The sequence below is a fragment of the Antechinus flavipes genome, chromosome 2 (assembly GCF_016432865.1).
Source record: "Antechinus flavipes isolate AdamAnt ecotype Samford, QLD, Australia chromosome 2, AdamAnt_v2, whole genome shotgun sequence".
In the NCBI taxonomy this organism is placed as follows: Eukaryota; Metazoa; Chordata; class Mammalia; order Dasyuromorphia; family Dasyuridae; genus Antechinus; species Antechinus flavipes.
Genome location: NC_067399.1, coordinates 57,338,125 through 57,358,774, shown reverse-complemented (window position 1 = coordinate 57,358,774; position 20,650 = coordinate 57,338,125). Strand labels below are relative to the sequence as shown.

Here is a 20,650-nt window from a genome sequence, read left to right as displayed (position 1 = left end):
AGGGTCACACAGCTAGAAAGCATGAAGTGTCTGAGCTAGATGTGAACTCCTGTTCTCCTGAAGTCAGGGCTGGTGCTCTGTCCAGCCCCATATACTCTTGCAGTGGTCGGTAATTAGAAACTGGGCAAGGCTGGTGACAGAAAAGATAGGGCAGACGTGAAAAGAGAGAAATGATATTAATTTTTATAAAATGTTATTAATAACCGGAGAAGGACCGGGGAGGGGGTGAGGGGCGGGACACATCAGCAGGTGAGTCTCAGCCTCAGACCCCTGGCACCTCCCCCAGTCACGTGACACGAGACCATTTACTACTCCCCTGTTCCCTCCTCCTTCCCCACGCCTTCTTTCCTGCACTGGCTGGCTTCCTGCGAAAAGGGGTTCAGCCTAGGCGCTTGCGCAGTACGGAGGAACTCGGCCGCTGACAGCTGGGCTTGCGGGCGGTGCGCATTGGGAGAACCTGGGTGCTGCTGCTGCTGCGGCCGTGGGAACTGGAAGCAGCCTGCCGGGCCATCCCGCCGCGGTAAGCCGGGGTCGAAGCCGATGCCGCAGCCGGAAGGTGGGAGATGGGCTGCCCTGCCCGGCTCACTTGGCCTGGAGCCAGCGTAGCGCAGTGCGGTGGGGGGCGGGAAGAGGGACCTGTCCAGCAGTGGTACAGAGGATGGGGGGGGGGGGGTGATGGAGAAGCAGATTTCAGGGTTCGGGGTTTGAGAGCGGAGAGACCAATTGGAGTTGGGGTTGACCCCGGACTTCGTAGATGGCTTGAGAGTTTAAAGATTTCGGGAAGGTTGAAAGGGCATTTGGGGTTTGGGGGGGTTGTGAGAGGGGGCGACCATAGTTCCCGAGGAGGACTATGATGAGGAACGATGTGGCTCCGTAAGAGCTCCGCGCTACTGGGGAGCAAAGTGGGGTCACTAGAACCTGTAGGAACCAGGAGTGTTTTGGGGGGTTAGAAAGGAAAAGGCTGTAGGGGTTTGTGGGGATAAGGGTCTATGCAAAATCTCGGTCAACGTGGGAATTGGAAATGTCAAAGCAGCGCTCCCTTCATGCTGCTAACGAGACTGGGAAAGGGCAGTTAGGAGGAGATGGGAGATACCAGATCTCCCACAGAGACAGGGCAGAATGCCTGGGCAATGGGGTATCTTGTGCCCTGTGGTGTCCTGTGCTCCCCTAGGACACTAGAATAAGTCTACAAAGCTCCATTTAGTGCCTTTGGGGTTATTTCGCCCCCCTTTTTTTTTTCTTTCCAAGTTTCTCCTCTCCCCGCCTTCCAGCCAGCGGGCTGCCTAACCTCCCCGCTCCCCATTTCTCCGCCCTGCCTAAATTGTGTTGGGGGGCTCGCGAACGGAGGACTCCATCTGCTTCCTCCAGGGCCCGGGGACAGCTGTTAGCGAATGCGCTAGAGCAGCTTCCAAGGCAGACACACGCCTTTGGGAGCGGGAGCAGAGCGCTCACTTTCTCTCTTGTTCTGGGTTTGCTTTCCAAAGTTTGCAGGATTTTCGAAGGAGGGGGAATGAGGGTCGGGAGAGCCGGCCTAGATTTTGCCGTGTGAAACGTCGGCCTTGAGCCCCCTTTAGTTTGTTGCTCGGTGCCAAGGCCAAGTGCAGAATCCCGCCTCTTGACTGGCCCAGGTGAAGGAGGAGGTGTCACTGACGTGGAAGCTGTCCCTGTGGTGAGTCAGTGTTCCCTGCGCAGGCCAACAGCTGTCAGGCCACAGCTGCTTTAGATCACGCTGCGGACCTAAGCTGGTCTAACGTCCCACCAGCCTAATTCAGTCCAATAAAGGGAAACATTTCATAGAAATCAACATTATACTAAGATTCGGTTCCTTTTCTGGTCTCTCCACCGTCCTCCCTCACACCTTCCCTTCAAAGTTTGGTGGACGCTGACAGCTTTTGCGTAGTGCCTCCCCTTTATGAAGAGTTAGAACTCGTTTTGTATGGGTAAATCTGTGCCTCAGGAAAAATGTTGCCTGGGATATTTTCCATTAAGTGGCACTGATCTCTAGGATTTATTAAATATATATTGTGTGCTAAGCGCAGGGAATACAAAGAAAAGATCAAAAATAAAATAAAAGCAATTCCCCGCTATTGCAAACCTGTCTTGTACCTTCTTGGATAAAGCAGGGAGAACCTACCTCTTTCTGAGGAAGGTGCATCCACATTTGGACAGCTTTAATTATTAGGAAGTTTATTCTGACCGTGAAGCCTAAATCTACCTCTATGGATTGCCATCTTTTCCCTCCTGGTTCCAATCTCATGAGGGCAATGGAACAAATTGATTGTTCCTTCCTGAAAGCCCTCCAAATACTTGAAGAATTCTAAAATGTGGTTTGCCAGCCCTTGTGTCTCCTAGCTGAATTATGATTTATTCTCAGTAAATGTTTTATACTTATGTATCCTGGATCACGTAAAAATTTCTTGGGCAAAAAGGGGTAGAAAAAATTTAAGAAACCCTGTCCTAGAAGAACTTTCCTCATACATCGTTTTAATGGATTACAGTTAAGTCAGGCTTCAAGGAAATTCATTTTGGGGTCTTTGTATTGGGAATAGTGGGGATTAGAGTTAGGGCAAATCACACCATGTGCACTTGCCCCATTATGATAATTGTACATTTTGGGGGCCTTGAAGGAGAAGGTCTTTAAAGGGCACCCCTCAATAGGGTGTGGAACAAATTGGATGGGGAGATTTGGGCCCTCTGTGTGTGGGAGGACTAATTAGGGACTGATTGTATTCCTATGAGTCTTAGGTCTTTAAAATAATAATAATAAAAGTACTCAGCTGGCAGAGCTCCCCTCCTTACTGAGTCACTGGCCAACTTCCTAACCTTGGATTAGAGCAACCCTCTTAACTTCCAGGCAGCATTCTGCTTTCCACGGCTTCTGATTAGATTTGTTTGTGACTATTTAAGAAACCCAGAAGGAAGTAGTTGGGAGAAGTTCATTTTGCTTAACTGAACAGAATTTCCAAATATTTAGTCTAGGTGGCTTCTGAACAGTGATGAAATTGAGCATTTCAATTGTAACTTAACACATCTGATGTTTTTTCTTGTCCTCCACCCTATAGAGAAACAGATGATTGTGAAATTGAAGGTGCTGCCTTCTTAGCTACCTTTTCCAGTTTTCATTTGAGATCATAGATTTTTTTGAGTCAGAAGAAATAGGAGAAAATGGATCTCCATAAAGAGGAAATGAAAATTTATCTAAGTTCCCACAGGGTGTAAATGACAGAGCTAAGACATAAACTTTCATGTATTATTTGAACTCCAAAGCCAGTGGTGCTATTATTATAGCATGCTGCCTTTGCTTATTTTCTCTAGGGCAAGTACCCCAAAACAATGAAAATTTTATTAGATTTGAAGTTGGAGACCTGGTTTGAATTCTGCCTGGACAGAATTAACTATGATCTTGGGACAAATCATTTAACCTCAGTAACTGGAAAAATGAAATGGCTGGACTAGATTAGTTTCTAAAGTCCTTCCATTCTCCAAATTCACAATATTGGGAATAAAAATTGAATCGTACAAAGATGTCACAGAACACAGATTTGGGGTTGGAGCTGAGGAAGGAAAAGGATGCACATCAATTTCAATTACTGGATAATTCAGTTAAATTTCCTGAGTTTCATTTCCTCTTGTAGAATGACAGAATGAGATTTCTAAGAGTCTTTCTATGTATAAGTTCCCATGATATATGTGAGGAAAATATTAGAATTTGCTGGTAATTCACTGGAAGAATAACTTTCATTGTTATTTGGAGATGCGAATCAAGAGACTTAGCTGAGGTTGCATAAAAGAAAGGAAGATTACTCAATAAATAGTATAGTGAAACTGGCTAGTAAGGAGGATTTTTTTTAAGGCTGTAATTCATTGTTCTAATGCAAGGAATAGCAACTATTGCAAAAAAGAATGCCAGAATCTCAAACCTGGCTCTGCCTTATCTCTGAAGAAGGTGGGGTTTGGGGGTGAGAGGTAGAGAAAGAATAGCATGATAGTGGAAAAAGTGATAGGAAAGGACTGGGGGAGGGGAACATGATCTCCCTACAAATGTCAGTGGGGTGTTGGGATAAGCCCAAATGCCACTATTGATCATAAAATGCCCATTGGTTCATAAAAGTTGGAGCTCTGTGGTCTAAACCCTAACGCTTAAGTCCAGGGTTTAAACTTTTTCACCGGTGACCCCTAAATTCGCTCAAGAAATTTTTACACAGCCCAGGGAATATAGATATATAAAAATAGGTATGCAAATAACACATTTACTAATAATCATACTTTTGTCACCTCCACATTCAGTTATGTGACTCCATAAGAAGTGGTGACTCATATTTTTAAAAACTTGGATCTCGTCTGGCCTCTAAGAATAGAGATCCTGAAAGGTCTTCAACCTAAATCACATAGTGACTTGGAATTAAGCTTGTAGGGTACCTGAACTGGGTTCTGTTTTATGATGTGAGGTTAATCACTTCTTGCCTTCATCCTTGCAAAAGGAGAATTTCATTGAGGTTGGCAGTAGACACATATTGTGTGGGTAAATCTGTGCCTCAGGAAAAATGTTGCTTGGGATATATATCTTGCACCTCTGAAATGAAGATGAGTTTTCCTGATTCCAAGCCCAGCATTCTATCCACTTTGCTGCCCAGTGGGATTGTAGAAGGCAGACCCTTGACATAATGGTGAAGTTGGCAGAATTTATCTTTGATTCTCTTCCATATTTCCTTTCTGAGGCTTTCTACTCCTGGAGCTCACCATCTGTACCAGATCCCCAGGGCTTGTATCCTATTTCCTTGCCACTCAGAGCCCGGTTGGCAAATACCTGCCATTGGTTCCACAGTGGGCACATTGAAAATATATTTATAACAAATTATCCCCACTATCTTAAATTACAGATGGATAGGTAGTATCATTCTCATATGTAAAAAGCATAATATTTGGGATTAATGTTTCTGGTCTGTGGGATAATTTACTCCTTCAAAAGAGGAAGTGATTCAAAGTAGAAGAAATGTCAGGGCAGGTACTTACAGAACAAGATGGGAAGCCCTTACATAAGCCAAACCATTTTCATCCTCAGGGGGTTGGGAAACTGATTCATAGGATGCTCTGCAACTTCTAAAGACATCAGTATGAGTAGTGAAGGCTCTAGAATTTTATGACTCATTGGAAAAGAGAGATGACTCGAAGGAGAGAGATAAATAGGGAAGAGAAAAGAGAATCAAGTCCTTTCCCTTTAAAAAAAATCCACTTTAATATCCTTGATTGGCAAATTGATGGGCATAGAGCCTAGAGGTCCATATTCCTTGGCAATAGCTTCACTCCAACCAGGTGCGGTTTGAGGAAGCTCTGCTGGGCCTTGTACCTCAGCCAGTCGTGACTCAGATGAAATGACTCAACAGTGGTTAAAATGGCCAATGAGCTGGAAAAAAATTTTAAAAAGAGAATAGAAAAGCTTTCAAGGGATCATTACTTGGTAGCTGAAATGAGCCCACTGAGAAGCTAATGTTGGTGCAGGGAAAATACTAGAATAAAGCCCCATTGTTAAGCCACCAAGAACAGAAATGGGGTAGCCACCCCAAGATGTAAAGCTCAAATAAAGAATGTAAAATAAATAGAAGTGAGACTTGACATAATATTCCTTTAGCCCAAATAACCAGATTTCCATTTTATTTTTTGTTCTTTTGCTACTATACCCCCTGTGAGATAGGGAGTTACAGGAAGCTAAATATAAAGGAGAGAACAAAAGATAAATAGGAAAAAAATAAATTTTCCAATGGGGAAGAAAATAAAAGAATATCATTATCAAAATAAAATAATAACCCCTATTTTGAAAGCATTAGAAGATTTACTTTTCCCCATACCCTTATAAGATAGAAAAGGTAAATGTTACCCCATTTAAACCGACAGCCCAAGACTGGAAGTGACTTGTAAATGATATAATGGAGATTGGACCCTTATCTTAATTGTAGAGTTTTAACTATCTTAAGATACAGGTGCATACCTTCTGTACAGTTTATAACCTTAGAAGTACCAAGAGCATTGAAAACAAATAATTTGCCCATAGTCCCCCAATCAGGATGATATCAGAAGTAGACGTTCTTAGCTCAAAACCAATCACATTATAATCTAGTGACATCCTATTGAGGAGTAGCAAGCTGTTTGCTCTCGAGATAAACAGTCCTGGTTGCTATGCAAAGGAAACATTTAATTATGAATACACACTAGATAGGGGAGGGTAGATGGGTCCAGGAAGGAAAAGGAAATAGCTTTTTTGTGTAAATGATAGAGGGAAAAAAAATGTTTTCCAGATTTCATGTAGGGTTGGTACTTGATTTTTGGAAAAGGGCAATTATAACATGGAGAAATCACTCAGTTTTGTTATCTATTCCTATTTCTATAACATGCCTTTATAAAGCAGGCTAATATTATGTTAAAATCATATAATATCATATGTAAATATGTAAATCATATATAAAATCAAAGCTAGTAAAGTCTAAAGCCAAATTTGAATTTAGGTCCTCTTGAGCATAAAACCAGTGCGCTATGCACTGTGCTACCTAACTGCCCTTTTGTGCCACAGATATCTTTGACAATTTGGGGAAGCCTGTGGAACCCTTTTGAGCATTATGCTTTTATTAAACTTTTTTTAGAATTAGAATTAGAAAAGAAAGCAGTCACACATTCATGGATTCTAGGTTCACTTTTAAATCAAGCTTTTTAGGGAGAAAGGCAACTAGAAGCTAAAAGTCAAAGAAGTAGCTATTGGATTTCTGGACAAGAATGATAGCAAAGTGGAGTAATTTAGGAACTTTGACCCACTGTGATCCAATCTAAGCCATTTGATGAAAAAAAAAGGCACTTTGGAGAGAGTTTACTATTACTTACTATTACTTTATTTACTATTTATTAATTATTATATTATTCACTATTACTTACTATTCAAAGACAAGTCTCACTTAAGTTTTCTTTGTCTGCAGTCCAGAAATCTTCTGGGGAAGCAAGTCAAAATAGATGTGGTATCCTTGGGTCTATTGACCAAATGGAAATGAAACTTTAAAAAGATGCCTTCCATTTACATTGTATATAGCTTTGTATGTCCTTTTTTGCACCATTGCCTCCCCATTTGGAATGTGACCTTGGGCAGATTTTAAGCCTTTTTAACTCCTGTGCTTGGAATGGAGCAAATTCTTAATGTCTGACTGACATTTAATTCACTATAAAAAGTCACTTGTCTGCTAGAGAATATTCAATAGTCAATCCTGGGAATACTGCTTGATTTCAGTTCATATTAAAGTAAGGTAGGCCAGGGTATAAGGGAGTAAACAACTATCTTGAAAACTGAAAATCATATTTATGACTCAACATTTTTTTTCCAACTTTGTTATCTTTTGTTTTTACATTATATACATATCTCTGTCTATTCCTCCCTATTCAGAAAATCATCTCATAACAAAGAAGAAAAAGGAAGAAGGAAGTATTGGTTAAGTCTGACAATCTACACATCTTCCCCATCCAAAGCCTCCCATTTCCTCAAAGAAAGGAGGTAGGTGTATTCTCATATTTCATTTTTGGAACCAGAGTTGATCATTATAATTACACAGAATTCAGATTGAAGGGTTTTTTTTTTTTTTAATTTGTTTGCTTGGATTTTTATTGTCCTTTGAGTTGAATAAAAAACCTTAAAGACTAGAAAGACAAAATGAACACTTTGACCTATTCACTTCACCAACTAGATTTTGAGCTTCTTGAGGATAAGAACTATCATTAATTCCATAAGCATTTAAGGGCTTACTGTGTGTCAGGCACTGTACTGGGTACTGGTGATACAAATGCCAAAAAAAATCCCAATTCTTATTCACTTAGGTTCTAGGGACATATGTAAATTAAATCTAAAAATTTAGATACATGAAAATGATGGACATTGACAAACACAGAACTATGGGTAGATTGCTTTGGGAAAATGTGAAGAAATGGAGTAAATAGTCTTACGCTAATTTTGGTATAAAAAGGATGTATACCTGATATTATCATTTACTGTATGTCCTTGAGCATGTTACACAATCTTGCCCTCAGTTATGACATCTTTAAATAAGAGGTTTGGGCCAGATAAGCTCCAAGTTCCCTTTTCGCTTTAAATCCTATCCATGATTTGCCACGAAGTGAATGTAGATAGTGTTTGCCTTTGTGGTTCCAGTATACCTTGAACTGAAGTCTTTAAAATCTATTGAATTTAAGTCTTTTAACTTCTGCTAGAGAATGCCTTCTATGCTTGTATGTATTGCCCATTCACTAAAGGGGAAGGACTATTTTTTGCCTAACTCTTGACCACTCCAATTATATTTGGGTGGTTCTTGTGGAGTAATGTGTTACATGTTTATATGCTACATAAAATATTAATACCAGTTTCAGGAGGTTGTGGAGAATAGTAGATGACTATCCTGAAAGGTGACACTATCCTGTTTGTGTGACCTTGGGCAGGCCACTTAATTACTCAGTGTCCCAGGTGATTATACAGACTATATAAGTATAAATTATATATATATGTATGTGTATATATATATGTGTATATATATATATACACACACACATACACACACTGTATAGTCTTATATCTTGTATATGTAAGTATATACAAGACTATACAGTGTATACCAGAAAGGGTGCTTCACTTATAAAGAGAATTTCCTCATCGGGAGTTTCTGGCCACAATGAAATCAGTTCAGTCTCTTTATTTCTTATCATGTCTTATGATTAGAATTGAATGATTGGCTAGGGTGCCATATTAGTTTGTAAATGAATGAAAGCAAAGCACACTTGCTTAGTTGAAAAAGCTTGGTTGAACATTCGCCTCTGAAATATTAGCTCAGTAACTATGAAACTCTTTTGTTTGCTTGTTAAACTCCATAGGAGTAAAAGGTATCTGTGTAGAGAATTCCCATTGGGACTACTCCCTCTTGATTCAGGGTACATGCTTTGCAAATTATGATTATGAGTTGCCTACTAAGTTAAGGGACTTGCCCAAGGTCACAGAGGCTGGATTTCCTGGTATATGAATATGTGGTATATGAATGTTAAGGAAATCAGTACTTTCTACTAATTTATTATTTTGGGGCCATGTTATGGTAGAAAGAGGACAAACTTTGGAGCGTGGAAGTTGTAGGTTGCATCACTCAAACTCTGTGCCTCCCTTAGGATTTTCTGATCTATAATGGCAGAAGAGGCTTCCAAAATGGAAATTTCTCATGCTGGTGAAAACAAGGGAAAAATTTGAATCAGAGGTGGTTCAATTTTTTTCTCTGACAATTGAATATCAATGCTTCACCCTAAAACCATTATTATCTACCTTCCTGTGAATTGATAACTTTCTGTGCAGAAAGTCATACCCAAGAGAAGAAATGATTTTTGATTAGGACACTTGAAGCAATTGAGAGTTTGCAGATTTTATTGTTGCTTTGTTAAGTCAGTCTGACTTTCTAGAGCCATTTTGTAGTTTCAAATTTATATACTTAATGCTTGAGCAACTTGTGCTGAAGCCTTGTGCTATCTCACTGTGGTTTGGAGGTAGTGACCTTAGCTACTCAGACTAAGGTAATGGACTGCCTTGTCTGGTAGCTTGATGACCAAGCATGAAAGATGTTTGATAAGATCCAGTCTTGTATTGTTGCCTGCGAACCAAGAGTGAAGAAGCTTGTCTTTAGAATATCTGTAAGTCAGATTAACTCAAAAATAATGATCCAAAACGTAAAGAGGTCTCAGTTTGTAAAGATGGAGGAACCTCAAGGCTGATTAAAATAATGAATCCTAGAAGGATTGAAGAAAATTACTAAAGGAATGATTTAGAAACATCCAACTGGATACATTCCATAAGTGTATATTCTAGGTCTATGAATTTCTTGCTGCCATCATCTTACCGATCCTTTTCTTGGATCTTAGACAACACAATTTTTTTTCACAAAAATCTATTTTAACGCTCTCCTAACTGCCTCCATTATGATAGAAAAATGAAAAACCCAAATAACCTAAGAAAAACAGGGATGGGTATGAGGTTAAATCAGAAAATTGGCTCCAATTTTAAGTCATAAGTTAAAATCCCATGAGGAAAGAAGAGACACAGCGAAGACCTTGCAAGGAGATAGCCAATTCACTTAATGCATCAATACACTTAAGGCAAGCTTTCTAAAGCTATTTAAGTATATATATTTAGTTTGGCTGCTTTTCATATAGACATAAGCTTCTGTTCACTCCTTGTTCCCAGGTATTTTTAAAAAGATGGTGGTATTTAAATTTTAAACTTGATTGTCTATTGAAGCCCATTAGTGCAATTATAATGTTTTAAATTTTTTACTTTTTTTTTTTTTTTTTGTGGTTGTACCCTTAGATGAAATCATGGATTTATCAGTGGAGGTACAGCCTTGTTTGAAGATTTTCCACTTATCTGTCTTTGGCTTCTGATTTTGTCTGATTCTTGTCTATGTTTCCAAAAATCCTTTATATAATCTATTTGAGGCCTTTCTTTGGTTCTTAAGACGTTCATGGAATATCATCCCATCCCAGTCTATTAAATTTGCTCTTAATAGATAACCAGATTACTGCTGTATGTATAAAAATATAGATATGTATCTATCTCTATATACACATCCCCCATGCACAAGTCTTGAAAAATGAGCCTTGATCTGGGCATTTAAGAAAGCATATAAGAAATAGACTAGTTGATCAGTGGAATAGGTTAGGTTCACAGGACAAAATAGTCAATAACTTTAATAATCTAGTGTTTGATAAACCCAAAGACCCCAGCTTTTGGGATAAGAATTCACTGTTTGACAAAAATTTCTGGGAAAATTGGAAATTAGTATGGCAGAAACTAGGCATTGACCCACACTTAACATCATACACCAAGATAATGTCAAAATGGATTCATGATCTAGGCATAAAGAATGAGATTATAAATAATATAATTATAAATAAATTAGAAGAACATAGGATAGTTTACCTCTCAGACCTATGGAGGAGGAAGGAGTTTGTGACCAAAGAAGAATTAGAGATCATTATTGATCACAAAATAGAAAATTCTGATTATATCAAACAAAAGCTTTTGTACAAACAAAACTAATGCAGACAAGATTAGAAGGGAAGCAATAAACTGGGAAAACATTTTTTACACTCAAAGGTTCTGATAAGGTCTCATTTCCAAAATATATAGAGAATTGACTCTATAAGAAATCAAGCCATTTTCCAGTTGATAAATGGATACGAATAAGTTGTGTTATATGAATGTTAAGGAAAGCATATTGTAGAGGGGAAGGGAAAGAGTTTGTTTTGGAAATACTGGTATAACATACTTGGGGTAACAATGAGAAGATGGGTCTAGTTAAAACAGAAAGCCCATTCTGGAGAATAAAGAGAGTTGACTTGGATTTGACCTAGTAGATGATAGGGAACCATTGTAGATTCCTGAGCAAAAAAATACTATATATCTAGTACAATATATTGTATATATACGTATATATGAGCAATGGTGATAATGGGCAACCTTGTTTCACCCCTGATCTTATTGGGAATGCTTCTAGTTTATCCCCATTACATGATGCTAATGGTTTTAGATACTTATCATTTTAAGGAAAACTCCATTTATTCCTAGGCTTGCTAGTATAAAACATTGTTTTTAGAAAATTACTCTCTGGCAGTGGTATAGAGTAGAGAATGGGACATTTTTTTTAAATCTTTTTTTTTTTTTTTTTTTTTTTGAGGCAGAATTAAATGACTTGCCCAGCATCACATAGCTAGTATCTAAAAACAAATTTGAATTTGGGGCCTCCCCACTCCAGGGCTAGTGCTCTATCCACTTTGCTACTTAGCTGACCCTGATGGTACTTCAGACCTGGACCCAGCACCACACTTATCAGTCAAACAGAACCAGGGACTGGGTATCTACTTTGCTGACATAAACCTATTCCTTCCTTCCCTTTTCCATTGCTTTCCTAGAGAATGATCAATCTTACTTTTGTTGCTGTGAAATTCATGGCAATCTGTCCTGTGATTTATGTTTAGTTCCTCACCACCATTCCCTGCTCTATCATATCTATTCACACCAGTCCCCATGTCTTTAGTATCTCTCGCCAATCCTTTCATCCTGCCTTCTGGAATGTCTATTTTTAATAAACTTATGCTTTTTACTAGATCTGTGCCCTCCTACCAAAAATTACTTTGCATTGATTTCTTATTGATGCACATGTTTTCCCCTAAATAGAATGCAAGCAGGGACTGTTTCTTTTTGTGTTTTTATCTCTGGTGCTTAGCACATAGTAGATACTTAATAAATATTTTATTTAGTTGAATTCAGGCATCCCTGGACTCATTTCAGTTCAACAAACACAAGCATCTACCATTAGCTATGTACTAGGGATAGATAGCTTACATTCTGCTACAAGAAAAATTTTGTGTTAAAAATGTGCACGCAAATAAGTCAGAAATTGAGGGTGGAGAAAGTAGTGACTATGGAGGGAATCAGAAAGCTTTGTAGAACACATGGTACCTGAGCTGAGTCTGGAAGAATGAAGATAAGGATACTGAGAGGCAAAAATGCCAAGGGAGTACATTCCTGGTCTTAGAGTGGGAAAAACAGGGCAGAGATCAGGAAACAGCTTGTTCATTTTGACTGGGACCATGGAGCTTGCAAAGGGAAATAACTTTGGGAAGTGGCTTGTCAAAGGTCTTAAATCTCATGTTAATGATTTTGTGTCTTAGTCAGTTAAGGGTTAGTACAACACTTGGTCCCAAAGGTGTCAGTGCTGTTTTAATTTTAGTTCAAAATTTTAAAATTTAGTAGCTTAAAATGGCACTGATACTTTTGGGACACCTTGAATAAAGATCAGGGAGTTGTTGAAAGTTCTTTGAGCAGAGAAATAACATCAGCTCTGTGCCTTAGGGAAATGATTTTGGCAGCAGTATGAAAGATGGTTTCTGCAGTAGAGAATAGAATCAGGAAGGCCAGTTATAATAGGGTAAGATGGTCTGGTAGGTAGTGCAGACTTCAGAAGCAGGAGTAACTGGTTCACATGGCCCTGTGACCTGGGCAAAGCAATAAATCTCTCAGATGGCTCTCTGACACTATAAATTGTCTAGAAAATGCCAACTTCCATTGGCAGAAAAATTTTCCACTCTGAAAGTTGCCTAGAATATCAATAGTTTTCAGACTTTTATTCTCAGTATCCTTTTATGCTATTAAAACATGCTATTGAGGATCTATCCTCAAAGAATTTTTATTTATGTCAGTCATATTACCCATATATATTTTACCATATTAGTTTTTAGTTCTAATTGAATTTGTAGACCCTCTGAAAGGATTTCAGAGATACCCTCCCATCCAGAATTCTCTGGACCCCAACTTAGTGGCCTAGATCAAGGAAATATGTGATCATGTATGGTATAATGGTCATTCCTATCTCTGTACAGTTGTGCAAGTGAGATGTGATAAGAATTAGGGTGGTGGCCCAGGTAGTGGAGTTGGTTTGAGGGGAAATTAGGGGGATAGAATCAACAAGACTTGGTCACTGATTAAATATAAGGAACAAAAGAAAGCAAAGAAGCTAACTGGGAGAAAGTGTGGTTGACTCAGTGTGTGGATCTGGGCCAAGAAAACTGCTCTTTTCTTATTTGAGAGTAAATGCCTCCCTTAGAGACAAGGATGAGTTACAACATGGAAGCGGTCTGTATTTCTGGGGTAATATATTTTTGGGGGATAGGGCAGCCAAGGACAAAGGGAAAATTTCCAGGATGTGATTGGCAGGGGATAAGAGGATCTTTTCCCATTTTGCATGATTATATCAAGGATGGGTGAATAGAACATTAGCCCAGTTTGCTATGTGACCTTGGGCAAGAAAACCCCCTCCCCCATGTTGAGGTCTAGATTTGGGGTACCTAAATTAAATTAGGGTTTAGTTGAGGTCTAGTGGCAGGTTCGGGGTACAGGGAGCCAAATGGAGCTCCCCTGCAATCCCCCTGGATTCGGCGCAAGGATCCGGCAGTAAATGGGATCTAGTAGCAGCGAGTCCTCAATAAAAGCATTTATTGGCCCGAGAGCTAGATTGATAAAAGAGGTTTATTATTGGGTTTGGAAGTAAGGAGATAGATGAAGGTAGAGATAAGGAGGACACTGGACAGAGGGTCCAGTGGACAGAGGGTCCTCACATGGCTAGCATGTTTGGAATCTCTGCAAAGAGGGGGATCCCAGTATCTCCCTTTTATAATGGGAAATTTTGTTCGAGGGGCTTTTAAGTGTAGCCCCAAAGTTGGCTCAGATCCAGGTAGGGCTGGGACAGGTCCGGATCTTCTATTGGAATTCAAAGGGACCAGGATTTGTGAGTTAAAGGGTAATTTACATTATTAACTAGGAGAGGGTGAGAATCTAGAAAGGAATCTTTCCCACATCACCCAGACTCAGTTTTCCCCAATTGTAGAAGAATGAAATTAGATGAGATAATTTTGGAATATGCTTGTGACAAAAATGCTTTGTAAACCTTGAAGAAAGTCCTTGGGCTCCAGTGCCAAGCCTTAGTATGTTCTAACACCTCTTCCTGTTGTGCCACAGTTCTCTTTTATTATCCTGACTCCCTTTCAAATAAAATATTAAATACTCTTTAATCTCTATTTTGCCTCAGTTTCTCCGGCATTATATACCAAGCAAGTCTTGATTCTAAATATCCCTCCCAGTTCTCGTTTCTGGGTTCTCAGGCCTATAGTATAAAATCTGGTATTGCAAGGCTTTGCAAGAAAAGGGAGGTGAACCAAAGCACAGATGTTTTTCACTTCAGCATATACATCTTTTTTTTTTTTTTTTAAGGTTTCGCAATATTTATCTCTTCCTCTAGATATTAAATGACCTTTTTGAAGAACCTGGTGGTTCTGGGTAGAAACAGAGAGCCTGGGCTTGTTGCCCCTCCCCAAAGACTAAAAATTAAATGTCAGAAGAGGGAGACTAGTACAGGTTCTGTACTCGTACCATCGCTCTCTCCTTGAGTGCCTCACCCAGATGAATGTTTGTCTTCAGATACTTTTGAAAGGGTTCACTTTTGCTCCACCCTGCCTGGGTTAATTGGGTGCACGGACAAACAAAAGCACCTGATCTGTCCTTTCTTTAGAAATCCTAAAGGGAAATTAACCAATGAGGATCTTTATATTACTTTCCATTATCATTATGATTAGGTAGATTCTCAGAGCAGAGTCAGAAGACTCCAAGTTCAAATCCTGATTGTGACCTTAAACAAATCATTTCATTGGAACTCAGTTTCCCCAACAAAAAGACTGGAAAAATCTATAATTCCAAAAATCCCTGACCTAGATCCTTTCCTGACCTAGATCTGATTGGATGATCTCTTGATCATTTATAGTCTGGTTCTCTGCTTTAATTATCTTCTCTTCAATCCAAGGTCTTGGCCATTAAAACATCTGCTGTCTGTTAGGTATTATCCTGTATTGTACTCATAAGTTCTCCCCGTACTTTCCCATCTATGAAGTGCTTGTAAGTTTCCTGCAGAGGGATCTCCCAATGGGCTTGGAAGTCTTTATGTTCTTTTAATGTTTATGCAACCTTTGGGCTTGACATCTTGTATACTTTACTCTTGCTATTTGAATGAATTGCATCCTTGTGTTTCTCTGAATGAGTTGAGAAATTATTTATTCCTACGATATGCTGGGTACTGTGGAAGGCTACTGGGGATTAAAAAAAAAGCTCTGCCCTTAGGGAGTTTACATTCTCCTCAGCCAAATAAATGGCCAATAAAATATGGCCAATAAAAATGTATATGAAATGAATACAAAGAAAACATTTGGAGGGATATGGGGGCCAGTCATCCTTGGCAAAAATGTATCTATACCTTCTGTGCATCTTTCCATGGTTGTTATTATCATTGCTACTATTGCTACTATTGCACAATGGTTGTTGCAGGCATCTTCCTTCTAATCTGCTTCAACCCCCTTATAGAAATTAACCAAACAGCCCTAACCATTGTTGTGCCAAAGTTCCCTTTTTAATGTCGTGACTCAGTTTCTCCAATTGTCCTATTTAGTTATTCTGCCTTAGGTTATAACCTTTCCCTCTTAATGTTTGAAATAAAGGTTTTATAGACATTCCTTCTTAATGTTTGACAAGATAAAGGTTTATCCATTTTAGATGTCATTAGAATCCCCATCTAGATGCCTCCCCCACTATGTCATTGTTCTTGTTATCCCATAAAAGGCTTGCTCTCTGAGTACTTTGGGGCTAGACTCTTTGAGATGATAGTCTCATCTAGCCCTGGGATCAAACATGGATCCATTGATCCCAGTATTTCTCTCCATTTAATAAATTATTGAATTACACAAAATGACATCAAAAAGATTGTAGTTTTTTTCCATTTTATTGATACTTTATGGTCACAGAACACTTTAGACATAGATGTTGTGTCCTTTGAGTCACAACTACTTGTGGGAAGTAGACAATATAAGGTTCCACAAATGAAATTGAATCTGAGTCCAAGTCACTTGCATCTTTAGCAAGTCACTATCTGTCTCTTTTTATTTCTCTCCCTCTCTCCGTTTCTAATTCTTTTCCTTTGTCTGTCTCTCTCCCCTTCTTTCTCCCTTCCTCTATCCCTCTCTTAGCAGGTGACACTGATTTGCTTTATAATTTTTAATCCAAGTAGCTCATACTAGGCCCCAAATCTGAGAATTTTCATGTGAAGCAGTAGTATCAGGTTTTGTGAAATCTGGAAATACTCTTTTTACCAAAATAGAAAGCTTTAGGGATTCCCTCTAAAACTAGTGAGCATATTGAATCTATCTAGTTAGCATATTAAAAATATATCCTTTGAAATGCAGTGATAGACTTTGAAATATCTTAATCAAAATTATTTTATTTGAAGAAACAGAATAAGAGAAGAAAAACAGAAAAGCAATTCAAAACAAAATGAAACAAAAGAGAACAATGTCATGTCCAGCAGAACAAGAGGGAGGATTCCAAATATATAAACAACATATAAACAAATTTTAAAAATTTTAAACCAATTTTTAAAAGTATGTATGTAGAAGAAATTATATTCATGTATGTCCATCTTTTCTTTACTTCCTTGTAAATTATTCTTTTGTTTTCTGCTGTGCATCTTTTTTACTTCCCCCACCACCACCCTTTTCAACCTCCCCACACTCCCAAGCAGGCTACAGTTAAAGGATCTATTTATATTCACATATATAGATATATACACAAACATACATACCCATACACAGACATACATACACCTTTTCATTCTCCCATCCATCCCCAAGCCACATATTTATGTATACATATGTATAAATACATATACATTTCTCCTCACACACACACAACTCTTTCCTATCTCTGCCTTATAACTTGTCTTACTATTACTTAACCTCCCCCCTATTGAGGGATCCCTCCTTGTCTTCTTCCTTCCCTCTTTGCTTCCCCCCATCCTTATTTTTTTATAGATTTTGGAGAGTATTATGCCCTTCATGGTGTATTTGTGATCTTGCTTTTTGAATCCATTCCCAATGTGAGTAGGTATACTAAATTGTTTGATATTAATATATATTTTGTTTGATCCTCACTAAAAACCATGGAAGGTGAGTATGGTTCATAAGACTGTTTCATTAATGAACAAACAAGGATTGTGATTTGCCCAGGATCATAGAACTAATAATAAAAAACTGGGTCAGGTTTTGAACTCTAGTCTGAAAACCACTGAAACATAGCCATCTTAACATCTTATAATTATCCCTTGTTATAACTAAACTAACAAACTCTTAGGGAATTTCTCCGAGTCTGAGTTCAGTTAAACCACAGGGAGTAGTTGTTTGAGAAGTCATTTGTCCAATGGGACTTTTTAAACTGCTAAGAATACTAGAGCTTGCCTTGGGATTTAGAAAGATTCCATTTCTACAAAAGAGAAGAATTTAGAGGAACCTGTTCCAAGGTGAGAAACCAGGATATGAGATAGATAAATCAGGGTTGTAGGAGTGTAGAGGCAATGGTGATTACTGACACCTGCACTGATCTAAGAAGGCTTTTATAGGGATGCACTTATCAGCTCCATAGTATGAGATCTGTTCAGTAGGAACACTCTCTGATAGAAACATGAAGTCAGAAAACAAAAATTAAAATATGTATATTATATATATAATGTGTGTGTTATATTATCAAAATTTAAATTATTAGGATTCAAAGAAAAGAAAAAAAATTAAACGCAACAAATCTCTCTTCCTTGCCCCTCCCCCGAAAAAAGGAACAAAAAATAAAACTTGCCCTGCTCTTAAGGCAGCTACTTGGCAAAAAAGCTTGAGCTTGAATCCTAGATAAACTAGGTGTCTAGGAAAATCTCTGAATTCAAATCTTCAGCTACTTACTAGCTATGTGACCCTTTCTCATTTTTCTCACCTATAAAATGGGGGTAATAATTGCACCCATCTTTCAAAGTTGTGAGGATCAAATGATTATGTTTATAAACAAGTATTTTGTAGTTATATGAATGCTAGCTATTAAAAAATAGGTCAGGTAGCTGATGCAGTGTATAGTGTGTACAGTGTATAGAGTTGTATAGAAATGATGCAGTGTATAGAATGCCAGGTCTGGAGTCAGATACTCATCTTCCTGATTTCAAATCTGGCCCCAGATATTTAGACTGAATGTATATTGTAGTCATTTCTGCTTTGAAATTCTGCTCGCTTCAGCTCCCATATTTGAACTAGGTACCAAGAGATTTTTTGCCTCAACTGCTCCCTAGCTTTAATCACTGAATGGGTGTTGCCTCAGTCAGACTGAGGCCTGTGAAGACTTGAGCTGAAAAAGGTCAAAATCTCTCATTGCATCTACAGTTGTCCTAATTTTGCACTGCTCTCGCTCAAATTCACTTGTAAGTCATGACATCACCTCACTAATGTTCTCTTTCAGAAAGAAGGATAAACAACCTTGGGCAAGTCACTTAACCCAGTTTGCCTCAGTTTCCTCATTAAAATCCAGATCTTCTGCCTTTACTCTTCTCTTATTTTTAAAGTTTTCAACATTCACCCTTGCAAAATCTTGTGTTTTTTCACCCTCCCTCTCGGGGAGTTATTACTAGAGAAAAAAAAAAAACCATAAAAGTGGCAGAAAGGCAGTGAGGGAATTATAGCTTAATTCAGTTGGCTGAGTCCAGTTCGAGGGCCCCCACCCTGCTATTAAACTCAGGTAGGAAAGGATGCTTCCTTCCTCCTGCCCTCCTTCTCATAGAATCATATCTTTTCTAGAAAGCTACCTACTTCCAAGAGCAATGGGAGATAAAACCAGTAAAACGTCCTGCTGAGCCAGGAGCTATGCACATCATTTGCATGGTCTAATTAGGGAGAAACACAAAGATGTTGCCTTTCCTATGGCCTTGGAGGTTGAAGTAATCAATTGGGTTACAACATTCTCTTTATGGACCCCAGGAACCTGCCGAGCAGGAAGAATTGTGGAATAGGAATTATTCTAAGGGACTGGAAGTGCAGGAAAATCTACAATGGGAGGAGATAGACAAGAGAGTTTCAATAATTTGAAAAAGCTGGCTTCTGAGAAACATGGGATCAAAAGCTTGCAGGACCTTTCTGAATTTTACTAATGGACTGGTAAACCTATAAGATGCATATTCAGAAGAATTAAACAATATTTGTTATATATTATGTGTCTTTTTATAGATAAAACTGAACTTGTGGTAGTCATCTAAACAGGTTCTCCAATCTAAGTCTCCTGCTTTGCCCATCATCCCAGGCTGCCATACAGCTTAATATTGGGGAAAGCCTTGAGCTGATTAAAGGACTTGTTTTTAAGCTTGTAAACAGTGAGGGGCCAGCAGGGGAAGGTAATAGTATCCTACCTTTCAGGTTAAAGCCTTTGACTTGAAAGGAGAAAGGAAATAAGCATTTATTAAATACCTACATCTAATAGACACTGTGCTAAGTGCCTTTATCTCATAATCCTCACCACATCTTTGGAAGGTGTGTTACTATTCCCATTTTACAGTTGAGGAAACTGAGGCATACATATGAAAACCATGATTCTGAGAAGGGTTCATAGACTGCCAACAGGACACACAAAAAGTTAAGCCCTGATGGACCTTCTGGTTCCAAGTCTGTGATTTTGTGATTATAAGCAGAGCTACTGCCTTAGTTCCCACAAGGGAGGACTGTACTTTGGAGCAAATCCTCACAGTTGGGTAATTTTTCAAGCTACTTTTTATGAATGATAATAACAGCAGCCCCTATTCTTCAGCTGGGTTGGGGAAGTTAATGAAAAGCAGCAGTCATCAGATTCCACCTCATTGCAGCTAAACCAAAGGGCATGATGGTTTTCTCAGGAGTTCCCTATGATAAACAGAACAGCTGTGGGATGGGAAATGAATAACCAGATGCTTATGATTATGTGTGAAGTGATTTTTGAGTAGTTCAATCCTGTGTTGGGGAGACTTCTGAGAAGTCGGTAGATTTCAAAGAATTAGACCCCCTACCATTTGTGAGCATAGCAGGGGTTGGATTTGTGTTTTTGTCGACAATTCATTTCACTATATATAACCTCAATTTCCTCATCTCTAAAAGGAGTATGGGCTGGGTAATTTCTAAGATCCCATTCAACCCTTTAATTTTATTTTCTGAGTGGCCCTTCCGC

The 20,650-nt window shown here is 38.7% G+C and overlaps 1 protein-coding gene across 4 annotated transcripts in view; it reads left to right on the top strand.

Moving 5' to 3' along the window:
- Positions 1-377: 377 nt before the first annotated feature.
- Positions 378-20,650, top strand: part of KIAA0513 (KIAA0513 ortholog) — a 59,045-nt gene continuing 38,772 nt past the window's right edge. For 2 of the 4 annotated variants that reach the window (XM_051974909.1, XM_051974906.1), the window contains exons 1-2: positions 379-520; positions 7,421-7,528. The gene's annotated coding sequence lies outside the window, so the exon portion shown is untranslated. Of the gene's footprint in view, positions 557-1,504; positions 1,670-7,420; positions 7,529-20,650 lie in introns of those variants that run through there. The other 2 variants (XM_051974907.1, XM_051974908.1) reach the window with 2 other exon arrangements.